A 15,426-nucleotide genomic window follows, 5' to 3' on the forward strand; every position below is an offset into this window, starting at 1 on the left:
ATTTTTTGAGCTTTCTCTGCAGATCACAAAGTTTTCCCAGGTATCAGGGAGCCATGAACACATGGACTTTGCAGAAAGATGGAGCCGTGTTTGAATTCTCCACCTGTCAGCTGGAGAGTCACTTCAACTCTCTGAGCCTTATTTCCTTGCCTGTGAAAGAGGAGTGCAGTTAAATACATATAAAGGCCTTTATGCCATATTGGAGCAGACTGAAGGTTCCATTAAGGGCAGCGGCTGCTTCCACTTTTTCCTCCAGGACATAAACCCTGCCTTCCTTTTTCCTTTCTGCTCCACCACTGGCGCTGTGGGCATCTGTCTGCTGGGATTCATGCATTCTCCATCCTTGTAACCGGGACGGGGCTGACCCCTTGCCCGAGACCAGCGGCTGAGGTCTGGTCAACAAAAGGGTACAGACAGTCATGGATGGGCACGAGACTCCAGGTGGGTGAACAGGAAGCAATCCTAGGGCTTGCGAGAAGAATCAGAGACCCCGTTCTCTTAGAGCTAAATGAGCAGGACGGACGACTGGAGACGTCAAAAGGGAGAGCAGGCCTGAGAATGAAGCCACCACAGAAAAACAGCCCATCTGTGAGACAGAGAACGAAGGACATCATGTCGGGCTTCCACGGTGGCTCAGCGGCAAAGAGTCCACCTGCCAGGACAGGAGAGACGGGTTCGATCCCTGCTCCGGGAAGATCCCCCGTGTCACGGAACAACTCAGCCCGGGAGTCACAGCTACTGAGTCTGTGCTCTAGAGCCCGGGAGCCGCAACTGCTGAGCCCGCGGGCTGCAGCTACTGAAGTCCATGCACCCGAGCGTGCCTGCGCTCTGCAGTGAGAGAAGCCCAACACCACAATCAGAGAGCAGCCTCCACTCGCTGCCCTTGGAGAAAAGACCACACAGCAACCAAGACCCGGCAGGGCCAAAAGTAAATAAACAATAACATTTTAAAGAGAGAGAGAGAGAGAGAGAGACAGTATCCTACAAGGGTGAAGCACCCAAACAGTCACATTCGAAGGCAATCTACTTCCGGACTTAACCGTTTATCTAAGCCAACAGATCACCCTTTTTCCCCTCCACCTTTAACTATTTTAAACCAGGATTCAACCACTCACAACCAACTGATACAGACACATCAGAGGCCCTTTGGGACCTTGGCACACTCACCACTCACATGGTCTTCTCCCAGACCCCAGCATGATTTTTTCTTTTGTTTTGATAAAACTAAGCAAAATTGATTCCCAAAGTCTCATGGGAAAACTCACAGCGACAGCTGGAGCCAGCTAAGCACTCTCACTTCTGCCCCCAAGGGTGTGTGGATTGGAGTTGTCCTCACGGGAAGCTAACCTGGAGACTGTTGCTACGCGAAGGTCAGAAGGCTGTTCCTACACTTTATGCCTAGCAGAGTCCTGGACGAGCTTCCCTTGCCCCTTAATTGTAGTTTATGGCTTTTCTGATTGCACGTCTTCGTTGTGCAAGTTTTGCCGTGGCCGAGAGCCAGTAAGGTAGAAGGGCCTGACCAGGAACAAAGCAAGCAAGTCGCCAACACTTCCTGATGTAAGTTCCCAGATAAGAGGAGTCTTCCGCAGGTGATCTTTGGGGTATGGGTCGGGGGACGGGATGAGGTTTTTTTTTTTATTTCTGGCTGTGCTGGGTCTTCATCGCTGTGCACAGGCTTCTCCTGCTGCAGAGCATGGGCTCCAGGGTGCACGGGCTTCAGTACTGGCACGTGGGCTCAGCAGTTGTGGCTCGCGGGCTTAGTTGCCTCGAGGCATGTGGAATCCTCCCGGACCAGGGATCAAACCCGTGTCCCCTGCATTGGCAGGCAGATTCTTAACCATGGGACCACCAGGGAAATCCCTGGGTGGGGGTTTTAAGAGAGCCATTTGTAGGCAGCACATCCCTGGGAATCTCGTTTTACCCAGGACATCAACCTGCCCACCTGCTTCCCTCGTGGACACACACAGTCCAGGACTGGGAGACCCTTCTTCCTCTTGCTTGCTCCCGAAGCAGACAGAAGAGGAAGACTTTCAAAGAGCTCCAAGAGCTGCTCAGAATAAGAACACTTTAAAAAATCATGGTTCATTGACTTCTGGGGGCTAGATTCAGAGTGAGTGAATGGCCTTTCTTTAAAGAAAAATGGTTTGGGTTGCTGAAGGGGCCTGGGACTCTGCTGGAAGTATTTGCATCTGCAGACTTGCCCAGACATCACCAGAAACAGACTCAGGGAGCATGCTGCTGTGGGAAGAGTCCCTGAATGTCTCTGAGCCTCAGTTTCCTTATCTGTAAAATGGGTAAACAACACAATCCAGATTGCTATGAATTACTGAGCACTTCTATGCATCAGGCACCACATAAACTCACATATAATCCTGCCAGGAACCCAAGAGACAGTCACTAATCGGATTCCCATTTTACAGGGACGGAAACTGGAAACCAGAGAAGAGAAGGGGCTGGCCCAAGGTCACACTGCTGTGCACAAGTCAATTCAAGTGTGTCTGACCCGTAATTGGGTGAGCTAAATCCTGCAGTAAATCTCTTAAAAGAAAACACTGCCCAACTCAGCCTATCTAGATAAACCAGCGATCATTTCCTTTCTTTTTTATATTAATTAAAATCAAGGTATACTGGGAAGATTCTAAAGTCAGAGTGAGATAGTACCTATAAAAACAAAACAAAAAAAATACGTCTACATATATACTGGGTTGGCCAAAAAGTTCATCTGCAGAACCGTATGGGGGCGGATGGAAATGACAACGGTAATAAAAGTAACAGCAGTAACTGACAGCAGCAAACACGCGCAGACTGCTCACCCCATGCCGGGCACTGCTCCAGGCACCTTACACGGACCAGTTCACTTAATCCTCACAGCTAACCTACGGAAACAGTGCTGTTATTGTCCCATTTGACAGACAAGGAAGCCGACGCACAGAGAGGTAAAGGCCTTGCCTCAGAACTCTCGGCAGGTACATGGTGGAGCAGAATCTTGAGCCTACACTGCTAGACACATTTTATTTTCCTGGGCTCCAAAATCACTGCAGACGGTGACTGTGGCCATGAAATTAAAAAGATGCTTGGTCCTTGTTAGAAAAGCTATGACAAACCTAAACAGCTTATTAAAAAGCAGAGACATCGCTTTGCCCACACAGGTCTGTCTAGCCAAAGCAGCAGCTGGGAACATGTGAGCAATGGAAACTCTTGGGCCCCTTCCAGAGCTGCTGGGTAGGGGGTTCTGGGCGTGGGGTGCAGCCAGCTGTGGAGGACAAGCCCTCGGGGGTTGGGGGGTGCTGCCGCTTGCTCAAAGGCACTGCGCTCCCACCGACCTTCTCGGGATGGGAGGGGTGGCAGGAGCGGGGCAGGGGTGGATCCCCAGACACTGGAGTCTCATGCAAGGAGAGCCCCTTCCCTCCTCGGCAGAGCTGCGTCTCTCCCTTCTGGTTTCCCCAGCGAACCCACAAAACACCTGTGATTACAACAGCATCCTCCGTGCGACCCAAGGGCAGAGCCGTGACACATGAGTGGAGGACAGAGGTTCCTGAGGCCCCGGCAGCCGCAGCCCCGGGCTGAAAGCAAGCCTACAGTCTGCCAGCTGGGAGGTCAGTGACCTCTGACTCCACAGCCCCAACCCCTTCTGCAAACCTTGGGGCTGCGTGTCATCCCCTGGAGGGTGTGGAGGGGGGTCCTCAGCAGGTGGGCGAGTCTCCCACCTCCTCAGGCATGGTTTTCACATGACCCCAACCCAAGGCCACCAGGAACACCCAACCGCGCTGTCCTGTTGCCAAGGGTGGGGGCCCCCTGACGCGGCTCTGGGTTCCAAGTCCGTGGGCACATCCTTGAGCAAATTGCAAATCACCTCCGCTCTCTGGACCTCGGTTTTCCCGTGGGCGGAAGGAAGAGGCTGGACTCAGTCTCTGATCTGGCCCTTCACCCCCAAACTCTCACATGCACTGCTGGCCTACTGTGTGCTGGAGGGGAGCCGCGGACACACCGCGTGGTGCCTGCCCGGGTGGGCGCATGGCCTCTGCATGGCCCCTGCGTGGCCCAAGGGGACTACCCACGGACATGTACCTCTGCTTGGGAGCCAGGGTAACAAAACCCTCGCCACCCCAGGGGACAGAGCCCCAGCCCAAATCAAACCCACAGCGGCAATCCACCCACAGGCCTTCAACCCAAGCTTCCTCTTCCTCCCTGCAGCCCTGGGTCAGCTGGGCGGGGCGGGGCAGGGGGGGCCTCCCGGGGTTTGGGGGGTGGACTGCGAACCCTGGAGAGCAGCCTCAGCCACCCTCCTGACCTCCCTGGTGCCCTCTCTCTTCACCCAGCCAACATGGACCACACCAAGGTTCCTGCACCTCCATGGGGCACACATGGCTGGTCCCTGGGGGGTTCTGATGGGCCTTGAGGCAGGATGTCACTCGAGGCAGAAGGAAGTGGGACAGAGGAGAGCAAGGAAAAGCGAGTCAGGGTGTGTGCAGGGGGGAGGGGAAGGGGAAGTAGCCCAGGTCGGGGAGGGAGAGGACAGACGGACAGGGACGGGGGTGGGAGGGTGGGGGGGATGCGGAGAGAGAGATGGGCCAGAGACGGAGGGCGGGGGGGGAGCGCCGGTTCGAGAGAGGGACGAGGGGAGACAGTCACAGTCAGACCAAAACCAAGACAGGGATGGGAAAGAGAGACAGGGCACAGCAGAAATAGAGACCCCGGCAGATGGCGGCCGGCGGGGAGTGAGAGCAACAGGGAGCAGCCTGGAACGGGAACCTCGGCTCCCCAGCGCCCACCTACCGGGGACGCACACCCCGCACCACCGTGGCTAAACGGGTCCTTCCCTGCCCCCACCCTTGGCCCCGGCTCCTTCGACTTCAGGGAAAGAGCAGACAATCAGGGGGAAGGCTGCTGCGGGTCTGGCCCCCTCCCAGCTTCCCCCCACCCCCACCACGGGGCTCCCCCCCAAATTCCCACCTGCCGAGGGCCACCTTGGTGACAACAGCTACACCCCAAACCCCCTTCGCTGCTGTCTGCCTGATACTCTGGCTAAATGAATTCAGTATCATTAAAAACATCTTCAAAGGAAACTCTGCCCCCTCACACCTTCAGTTAACAACACGCCTTAATTAAAAAGTGACTGCAAAGAAGACACGGAAAGGAAGCGATCCTCCTGCCTCTTGGCTGAGGCTGCCAGCAGCCCAAGGACCACCACACACAGCCCACCCCCAGGAGCCCAGCGGGGGGATCTGCCCTTTGCTCGTCCACAGGACTCCCTGGAGATAAGCACCAAGTTAGCACCCACAGCAGACCCTGTCTAGGAAGCCATCAGAAGGTGGAGGGGAACTTGGGAGAGGAAAACTTTTTCCTTCACCAGGGTAAACCCAGGTTTTCTGACACAGCCAATTTTTAACATTCTCTCATCCCCAACATACACACAGAGAAAAATCTGTGTTGTGAGCTGTACCAAACCAACAAGGCCAGTTTTGTGCCTGTGGTTCCCTTCCCCTAGAAAACCTTTCCTGCCCTCCTCAACGCAGCTAACTCCTAATGGTACAATTTGTACCCCCTCCTCCAGGAAGCCTTCCGTGACTGCCTCCCAAGCCCATGTCAGGTTCCCCCAGGTGCTTAGCAGCCTGAGTGGCCTCTCTGGCTCACTGCCTCCTCCACTGGAAGGCACAGGACTGGGCATTCCCTACATCCTCTCGACATTAGGGGTCAGCAAGGCCCCCAACTCCCAGCACCAGCTGCATGGATTATTTGTCCACTCCATGGGAGAACAAAGTGAAGGCATCCAAGTGCACTCGGAGGGGTTGAAATCAAAACAAAACCTTCTCTGTGCTCCATGAAGATTTTCCAGGCAGAAGCTCTGACGTAGCAAGAATGTACTCACCTGGCACCAGTTGGCCTCGGCCACTTCCTGGCCCCCTAGACTCTGCATCCGTGACCCAGCCAATCCGAGCCTCAGTCTGTCTCACCCATAAAGTGGATACAATAGTGAACTACCCCTAAAGAGCTAAGTACCCAGGAGGCCCTCAAATGTTAATTGCAATCCTTTTTATGACAACATTACATTCACCAAATCACAAAACACTATTACTTGAGTAATATGAGTAGATGGAGATTGTCAGACAACCTATAAAGGGCCCAATAATTGTTACTGGCAGGACTTCCCTGGTAGTCCAGTGGTGAAGACTTCACCTTTCAATGCAGGGGCTGTGAGTTCAATCCCTGGTCAGGGAGCTAAGATTCCCCCATGCTTCCCGCCAAAAAACCAGAACATAAACAACAGAAGCAACGTTGTAACAAATTCAATAGAATTTTTTTTTTTCCCTAAAAAAAGCACTAGTGATTTTTTATAAAAACTGTTTTCAGGTCTGCGGACTATATGGTCTCTGTTAGAATTACTGGACTCTGCTGTGGTAGGTGGAAGAAAGTGTGGGCCCCCTTCAATCAGTTCAGTTCAATCGCTCAGTTGTGTCCGATTCTTTGCAACCCCATGAACCGCAGCACCCCATGCCTCCCTGTCCATCACCAACTCCCGGAGTTCACTCAAACTCATGTCCATCAAGTCGGTTATGCCACCCAGCCATCTCATCCTCGGTCATCCCCTTCTCCTCCTGCCCTCAATCTTTCTCAACATCAGGGTCTTTTCAAATGAGTCAGCTCTTCGCATCAGGTGGCCACAATATTGGAGTTTCAGCTTCAACATCAGTCCTTCCAATGAACACCCAGGACTGATTTCCTTTAGGATGGACTGCTTGGATCTCCTTGCAGTCCAAGGGACTCTCAAGAGTCTTCTCCAACACCACAGTTCAAAAGCATCAGTTCTTCAGCACTCAGCTTTCTTTATAGTCCAACTCTCATATCCATACATGACTACTGGAAAAACCACAGTCTTGACTAGACAGACCTTTTATGACAAAGTAACATCTCTGCTTTTTAATATGCTGCCTAGGTTTCAATAAAACTTTGTTTCAATAAAACTTTATTCATAAAAGCAAGCTGTGGACCAGATTTGGCCCATGGTCTGTAGTTTTCGGACCTCTGATCTAGGTTGTCACTGCTTCAAGTGTGGTCTTTAGACAGCAGCACTGGAGTCCCCTGAGAGCTGGGCCTGCCCAGTCAGCATCTGCAGAGTTCGGCGAGATCTCTAGGGGATTCGTGCAAGTGTTGAAGTTTGAGAGGTGTGGTGTGTCTCAGTCACGTAGTCATGTACAACTCTCTGCGACCCCATGGACTATAGCCCGCCAGGCTCCTCTGCCCATGGGATTCTCCAGGCAAGAACACCAGAGTGGATTGCCATTCCCTTCTCCAGGGGGTCTTGCTGACCCAAGGATGGAACCGGCGTCTCTTGTGTCTCCTGCATTAGCAGGCAGATTCTTTATTGCTGAGCCACCCTGGGAAGCCCCAGTTTCCCAGTTGGGCAGCTTAGGTCAGAGATATCATTTTCTCTTTTTCTTTTTGCCACCTCTACTGGAACATGTGCTCCGGGAAAAGTGGGACCTGGTGGCTTCCTGAATCTTGCACCCCAGCATCTAGCTGAGAACTTGCCACGTGTCCTTATTTATTTACCAAGTTACTGAGGGCCCAGTGTGGCCCAGGGCCAGGTGCAGGGGTCACGGCGCTGACTGCAGACGTCCGTGCAGTGACAGGTGGATGGCTGACCTGCCTCGGCAGCCACTGGAGCTGGGGAGGGGGTTCGAATCCTGGTGCTGTCCCCTCAGGCCTGCGTGACTTCAGGGAAGTGACCGGAGTGTCAGTTTCTGGGAAATGAAGCTGTCAGTAGAGAAGTGTCTCTCTGGCACCCTGCGAGGGCAGGGAGAGGGTATGGGATGGTGCTCCGGCAGCTGTGAGGCGGCGTGGACGTGCTGGGGCAGACACAGTCCCCAGTCCTCACGGCAGAGGGGCCTCCGTCAATCGTGTCCAACTCTTTGCCACTCTATGGTCTGTAGCCGGCCAGGCCCTCTATCCACGGGGCTTCCCGGGCAAGAATACTGGAGCGACTTGCCATTTCCTCCTCCAGGGGACCTTCCCGACCCAGGGATCAAACTCACATCTCCCGCATTGGCAGGTGGACTCTTTACCACTGAGCCCCCTGGGAAGCCCTAGAGGGACCGTACCTGGCCCCCAAATAACCCTGTGGGCTAGTCAGGGGCCTGGACCTGGTAAGGCAGGACCCTGGGGCCCAGAGAGGGACTGCAGGATGGGGACAAGGCTGTGTTAAAAGCCTTGAGGGGACTCTCCTGGTGGCCCAGTGGCTAAGACTCCACGCTCCCCACGCAGAGAGTTCAGGCTCGATCCCTGGTAAAGGAGCTAGATGGCACATGCCGCAACTAGAGATCCTGCAAGCCTCAACTAAGACCTGGAGCAGCCACGTTAAAAAAGAAAGCCTTGAAGGTTTAGAGCAGCAGAAGAGGTAAGAGGCCTCAGTCTCTGGTGACCCAGAAAAGCAGCGCTGGAAGCGCTCCTGGAGAACACTGCAACCAGTGGTTTAAAATACATATTCGTATTTAAAGCAACAGATCTGCTCATTCAAATGAACCCAGGCAGGCCCCTGGGGTCCTCAGAGCCTGGAAGGTGTGCACTCGGCCAGGGACCCTCAGGGCTGGGGCACAGTGGGAAGAAACCAGGAGACCCCAGGCCACCAAAGGGGCAGCTTCAGGACACTCTAGTGTGGCCCAAGCTCCTGAGTTTCCCTAAGAAGGGAAGCTTTGGCATTATTCTCTAAAAATATTCGAATGTTTTCTCTTTTTAAAATAAAACATCGTGGGAGTATACAGGAGCCACTCTGTGGGGTGAAGCCGTTGACTGGCAGCTTGTTACAGCCCTGCCTACCCATTTCACAGGTGGGGAAACGGAGTCTCAGTGGGGGCAAGCACTCTGTCCAATGTCACACAGCACTCTGGAGGCAGAGCTGGGACTCAGCTGCCTCTGAGCTCTTGCCCAGCCCCCAGCTGCTCATGAGACTGGGACACCTGGGTAGGGAGGAGAAATTTAGACCTCACAAGCCAAAAGCCCTGCGTGTTCTGTCCATCCGAGAAGCAGTGTGGATAGAAGGGCAGAAAAAGGGATGAACAATGAAGACAGGGTATCTAGAGGCAGGTAAGATGGTAATTAACAGTGTAGACCCTGGGGGCGTCCCTGGTGGCTCAGTGGTAAAGAATCCTCCTGCCAGTGCAGGAGACATGAGTTCGATCCCGATCTGGGAAGATCCCATCTGCCTGGGAGCAATGAAGCTACAGAGCCTGTGGCTCTAGAGCCCGATATCCTGTGTTCCACCTCGAGAAGTCTGTGCACCAAGACAAGAGAAGCCGCCACTCTCTGCAACTAGAGGAAAGCCTGCGTAGCAATCAATACCCAGCACATAAAAGGATTAAAAAAAAAAAAGTGTGTAGACTCTGGATTCAAACCCTGTCTCTCCCTACTTCCCAGCTGGGTGACCTTGTGCCAATGACTTTGCCTCTCTGTGCCTCTGCGTGGACATATCGGAGGACGGGTGGGAGAATTAAGTGAATTCAAGCACAGAAAATACCTAGAACACTGCCTGGCACTCAGTGAGCCCTGTTGACACTGTATTTATAATCACTGCCTCTGGACAGATGGGGAAGCTGGTCTCACAAAGCAACACTGTTCTGAGTATCTCTGAAGAGCCTGTCTGACCCCAGGGGCCTGGCGTTTCCCCTAGGGGCAGGGTGGGCACTTTACCCGCGACCCCTCCCATCAACACCCGCAGGAAGTAGGTCCCAGCTGTGCCTGTATTCTGCAGATGAGAAAACTGAGGCATTGAGGAGTCAGCCAGGGAACACCCTGCCCTCGTGTGGAACTGCCCCGATTCAAACACAGGCCCGGGCCCTCAAAGATGCTATGGCCCAGCCCACTCTCTGGCCACAGCTGCCTGGGTCAAAAGTCTGGTCGATGCGGGAATTCACTTGGCGGCCCAGACATTCTCCTCGGGGCTGTGGAAGCCCGGGGTGGAGGAGACCTGAGCAGGGGGCGTGGGAAGGGGCAGGCACCCTGGAACCTGCCCCGGAACCAGATAGAACAGATGTGTCTGCAGAGAGCGAGGAGGCAGGCAGTTGGGACAGGTGGCAAGTAGGGAGGCCAGGAGCCTGCTATCCAGACAGGTTTCCACTCTACCGCCTGGCAGATCAAAGCCACGACAGCCACACCCGGGCTTTCAGGTCAATATCAGCCACTTTTGAGCTGCCACTCTTGCTACAAATTGATCCACGAACTCACGTGGATAACACGCCTGAGCGCTTTACAGATCCCAAGGTGCTACTGCATTCAGTCCATGCCCATTCCCCAGCGGGATACACTGAGGCCCAGCAAGGGGCAACCCCTTGCCTAGCCACCACAGCCCTGTTTCCATTTCCCCAGGCTTCCTTCTCCATGCACAGAATTCAGGATTTTAAAAGGCCAAGGGAGGGAAAGGACGCACGAGTGAACAAAAGCAGGAGGGACTGGACACAGCCACCAGGAGGCCGGGTCTCCACGGCCCTCCCAAAGAGCGGCTGCCTGGGTGGGACGAGGCCGGTGGCTGGGACCCCGGGATGCACAGCCCAGTGCCAGCTGAGGTTCCTGAACCAGCGGATTACAGGCTGAACCTCAGGAAGAATTGGTGACCTTCAAGCCCCCTTGTGGTCTCACGACACCAGCGCCCTCTGACCTGGGCTCTTCCTGGGCAGCCCTGTCTTATCGAAAGACAAGGAGCGTGGGCGTCCCAGGTGTGGGGGCAATGACTGAGAGGAGGGACACAGGTGGCCGTCGCTCAGGCCTCAGGCCCAGGGGGGCGTCTCTGGAAATAAGCAGTGGCCCACTTAGGGTGCATCTAACTTGCCCAATGGCTCAGGCGGTCAAGAATCTGACTGCAGTACAGGAAACTCCGGATTCTCAAATTCGATACCTGATTCAGAAGGTTCCCTGGAGGAGGAAATGGCAACCCTCTCCAGTACTCTTGCCTGGAAAATCCCATGGACAGAGGAGCCTGGCGGGCTACAGCCCATGTGGTTGCAAAGAGCCGGACACTAAGCATGACTGCAAGATAAGGGAGCCTCGTGGCCGCCGGGGGAAGTCATGGGGGTACGGGGTGGAGCACAGGCAGGACCAGACTCCACTTCCAAGCCCCGGGGCTGCAGTCTAGGAAACCCGTCAGAGGTGTCCCCGGCTTCCACATGGAGCCTCAGCTGTCAAGCCACTCCCGCTGGCCTAGGGCTGGGGGGTCTGAGCCATCCCCCTTTCCTTTCAGCCAACGCAGAGGCCCCTGAAGGCGCCACCGGATCGTGCGCCGGGTCCTGGGGTGGGCCTAGTGAGCCCCAGGATTCCTTTCCTCACGGCCTCCCCTGGTCCCGCTCAGGATCTGGCAAGAGGAACCTCAGCAAATATTTCTCACTGTTAGAGGAGGACACAGTGCACATGGGCCTCACCTAACTGCCCCAGTACTTGATCTGTTTCCCTTCCTCAGAGTACCCAGGCGTTCCCAGTTACTCTGCTAAGGAAGAGCTTAATTTCCTGTGCTTCAGTTTCACCTGTGTAAATTTCATGTGCATTAATTTCACATGTGTTAACTTCTAACTAGCAGGGGTCAAAGCCAGTGATTTGGAAGATTTCAGCTGCTGAAGACTAAATTTGTTCAAGAGCATTAGAACCCTCATCTGCTGCGGATAGGATTCTAAAACAGTGAAGCTGCTTTGGAAAACGGTTTGGCAGGACCTCAAAAGGTGGAACGAAGAATTACCATATGACCCCACAATTTCACTTCTAGGGCTGTACCCCAGAGAACTGAAACATACACCCACACAAAGACTTATACAGGAATGTTCACAGCAGCACTGTTCATAATAGTCCCAAAGTGGCAACAACCCAAATGCCCATCAGCTGATAAACAGATAAACAGGATCTATTCAATGCAATGTACTCAGCACCCCCCAGGAAAGTAATGAGCTACTAAAATAGGGACTTCCTTGATGGTCCAGGGGCTAAGACTCCATGCTCCCACTGCAGAAGTCTTGGGTTCAATCCCTGATCAGGGAACTAGATCCCACATGTCACAACTAAAGATCCTGCTGAAACGAAGACTGAAGATCCCACATGCCTCAACTAAGACCCGGCGCAGCCAAATAAATATATTTTTTTATGCTAAAATAAAAAAAAGTAATAAAGTAGCGCATACTAGCACGTGGATGAAACTTGTGAACATTCTAAGTGAAAAGCACCAATCACAAAAGGCCATAGTGCATGATTCCCTTTATAGGAAATGTCCAGAATAGGCAAATCCATACAGATGAAAAGTAGATAAGTGGTTGCCAGGGGCTGGGGGAAGGAGGGATTGGCAGTGACCGCTGATGGGCCCAGGGTTTCTTTATGGGCAGTGAAAATGTTCTAGAATTAGACACTGGTGACGGTTGCACAACTCTGTGACTATCTCAAAAACCACTAAATTGAATACTTTAAATGGGTGAATTGTATGGTATGTGAGTTATATCTCAATAAGGCTATGATTTTAAAAAATTACATGAGATTTTAAATAATAAGGTGATATAAACACATATATTAAATAAATAATAGTACAATTGGGAGTCAGTAGGTTAAAATGGTTCACAAGTGACACAATAAACCCGATTTCTCAGTCATGGAAACTGAGGCTGAGTGCAGGGGATGACTTGCCCAGGCCACATCACTACTAAGCCAGAGTGAGTCACACCAAGATTTGTCCAAACCCAGAAGCCTGGCGTAACCATCAAGCCACCCAGCTAAATGAAGGCATGTGAGATGGAGTAGAGGGGAAAGTGTCCACAGCCCGGAATGGGAGACAGACCTGCAAAAAGGTTAACAAGCAAGGGCCTGTTAACTCTGTGGGATACCAAATAGGAAGGCCCAGCGATGCCAAAAGACCCTGATGCTGGGAAGGACTGAGGTCAGGAGGAGAAGGGAACGACAGAGGATGAGATGTTGGATGGCATCACCAACTCAATGGACATGGGTTTGGGTAAACTCCAGGTGTTGGTGATGGATAGGGAGGCCTGGCACGCTGAGGTTCATGGGGTCGCAAAGAGTCAGACGGGACTGAGCGACTGAACTGAACTGAACGATGCCTGCAGAGTGCCAGGGAAGGCTTCCAGGAGGAGGTGCTGCTCAAGGAGGTTTCTGAAGGATGAGTAGGAGTTTACCAGCTCCCCACGCCCGCACCTCCCTTCCAACGTCTCTACAAGATACACGGAGTCAGGGGGCCTCAGGCTGCGTTTCACTTCTGCCACATCCTAGCTGTGGGATCTAAGGCCGTGGGCACAAGACCTCTCTGAGACTCAGTTTCCCCATCTGTAAAAGGAGAAGAAGGCAAAGTGATCAGCCCTTCTAACTACTGCACTCAATCGGATGGTTCCCATCCGTCCTCATGAGGGGGCGGGCCTCTGAAGTGGGAAAGCTAGACCTCGACCTCCGCCCCACATAATAACAGACTCTGCCAGGTCCGGCACGCCCAACCTTGGTGACTATGCCCCCTTTCCCTGGCCGCCACTCCCAGTCCTAGCTTTAGGAGGCATCTCCCATTCAGCTCACTCCTCCGAGAGCCGGAGGTTTCTGGGCAGCGGGATCCTCTGGTCAAACTCTACACCCCTCCTAGCGGGTGACCCCTTATCTCATGCTCTCGGCGCCCCCCACTCCCCGCTCCAGGCAACTATTTCCTTCCCCTAATCCCTCCACTTGAGACACGCCTCGCAACTCCACAGCGGCTGCAAGTTAACTTCCACGCGCCACCCCCCGCCCGTCTCGGCGCCCGCGTGGGGGTCCCCGCGCACGCCAGGGAGGGGTCGGTGGCTCCGACAGCGGAGACACGCTGCTTCCCGCCCCCTCTCCCCCCAATACACACACACACACACACACACACACACACACAGACGCTGAGCACCTCCCGGGTTCACCGCGGGATCCGGGTCACGGGGACCGGGTCTCTGCCGCATCCCGCGGAGAGCGCACGGAGCGCACGGAGCGGGTAGGATCCGCGAGACGCCCGCCAGCGCCGCCTTCCTCCCAGCACCCAGCTCCGGAGCCCGGAGCAGCCGGGCCGGGCCAGGGAAAAAGCAGCGAGGGCCGAGGGCTCCCCGGCGCTCAAGGCCGACCCGCAGGCGGCCTCCTGCAGGCGGCAGCAGCCCAGGCCCCCGCACCGCGCCGCCCCGGGGCCACCTACCGTGAGAGGCTCGCCGCGGCAGCCCCGCGCGCCCAGCGACTCCCAGCTCGCCAGCCGCCCCGGCCGGGGGAGGCGTGGCCGCGGCGCCGTGACGTTGCGCGGGGGCGTGCCTGGAACGTGGCCCCGCCCCCTTTCGGGCCCGCCCACGGCCGCTCCCCATCACTCCAGTCCAGCCTCCAGACCGCGTGGTGGGGCGGGGCGTCCCAGGGAGACGTCCCAGAGCAACCCTGGTCCACACGTCGACTTACCCCCAGGCCCAGGCAGCTCACCACTTTTCCTCCCGCCGGCAGTTCTGTTTAAGAGAATTTCCCTCTGTCTGTATGCAAGGGAGTGGAATGATCGCCAGGAAGTGGTGTGAGAGAAGAAAACCAGACCCTGGGCAGAGTGTTTTAAATGCTGTTTGCATAAAACAAAAAAGACGAGATTGAAGGGCTGCCCTACAGTTCGTATACATCAATGGTTCTCAAAGAGGGTGTGGTTTCGCTCTCTTGCGGGCCGCCCCGCTCCCCGGAAGACATTTAGAAAAGTCTGAAGACATTTTTGATTGTCACCGCTGTGGGGGGCGGGGGGGCGGAGCGGCGCTGAAGGTGGGAGTATGTTTCTACTGGAATCTAGTGGGTGGAGGCCTGGGATGCTGCTAAATAGCCTACAATGGAGAGGAGGAGGGCTGACCTCCTTCCCCCCAAACCAAGAGCCATCCAGCCTAAATGCGAGGTGGAGAATCCCTGACAGACAAGACGAAAACTCTGGGCTGGTAGGTCTCATCTCAGTCTAACTTCTCTGTGCCTCTGTTTCTCCATCTGTAAAACAGCAGGTAATAGACCGATCTGTGCGTTATATGCATGTGGGTTGAATACCTGAAGGAAGGGGAGGCAGGGGAACAGGCTTACTTTTTACTGTGAGCCTTTGTTCTTTTTCCGTGTGAACTGCAAGCCTGGCAGGCTACAATCCATCGGGTTGCAAAGAGTCGGACACTACTGAGCGACTTCACTTTCACTTTCTTTCGTATATTACCTATTTAAAATAATTTCTATAATCGTTACCACCATAGCTGCATAGACACACACACACATTGTTATTTGCGCGTGTGCTCAGTTGTGTCCCGCTTTTTGCGACCCTATGGACTAACCTGCCAGGCTCCTCTGTCCATGGGATTTCCCAGGCAAGAATAATGGAGAGGGTTGCCACTTCCTTCTCCAGGGGATCTTCCTGACCCAGGGATCGAACCCAGGTCTCTTATGTCTAATGCATTGGCAGGTGGG

General features: G+C 54.3%; 1 protein-coding gene across 1 annotated transcript in view; it reads right to left on the bottom strand.

Annotated features, from left to right (window-relative positions):
• Window positions 1–14,237, bottom strand: part of TPST2 (tyrosylprotein sulfotransferase 2) — a 55,974-nt gene extending 41,737 nt beyond the window's left edge. Inside the window, exon 1 of the mRNA XM_052654788.1 lies at window positions 14,165–14,237. The gene's annotated coding sequence lies outside the window, so the exon portion shown is untranslated. The remainder of the gene's footprint in view (window positions 1–14,164) is intronic.
• Between the last annotated feature and the right edge of the window lie 1,189 nt (window positions 14,238–15,426).

The sequence above is a fragment of the Budorcas taxicolor genome, chromosome 17 (genome assembly GCF_023091745.1).
Source record: "Budorcas taxicolor isolate Tak-1 chromosome 17, Takin1.1, whole genome shotgun sequence".
In the NCBI taxonomy this organism is placed as follows: Eukaryota; Metazoa; Chordata; class Mammalia; order Artiodactyla; family Bovidae; genus Budorcas; species Budorcas taxicolor.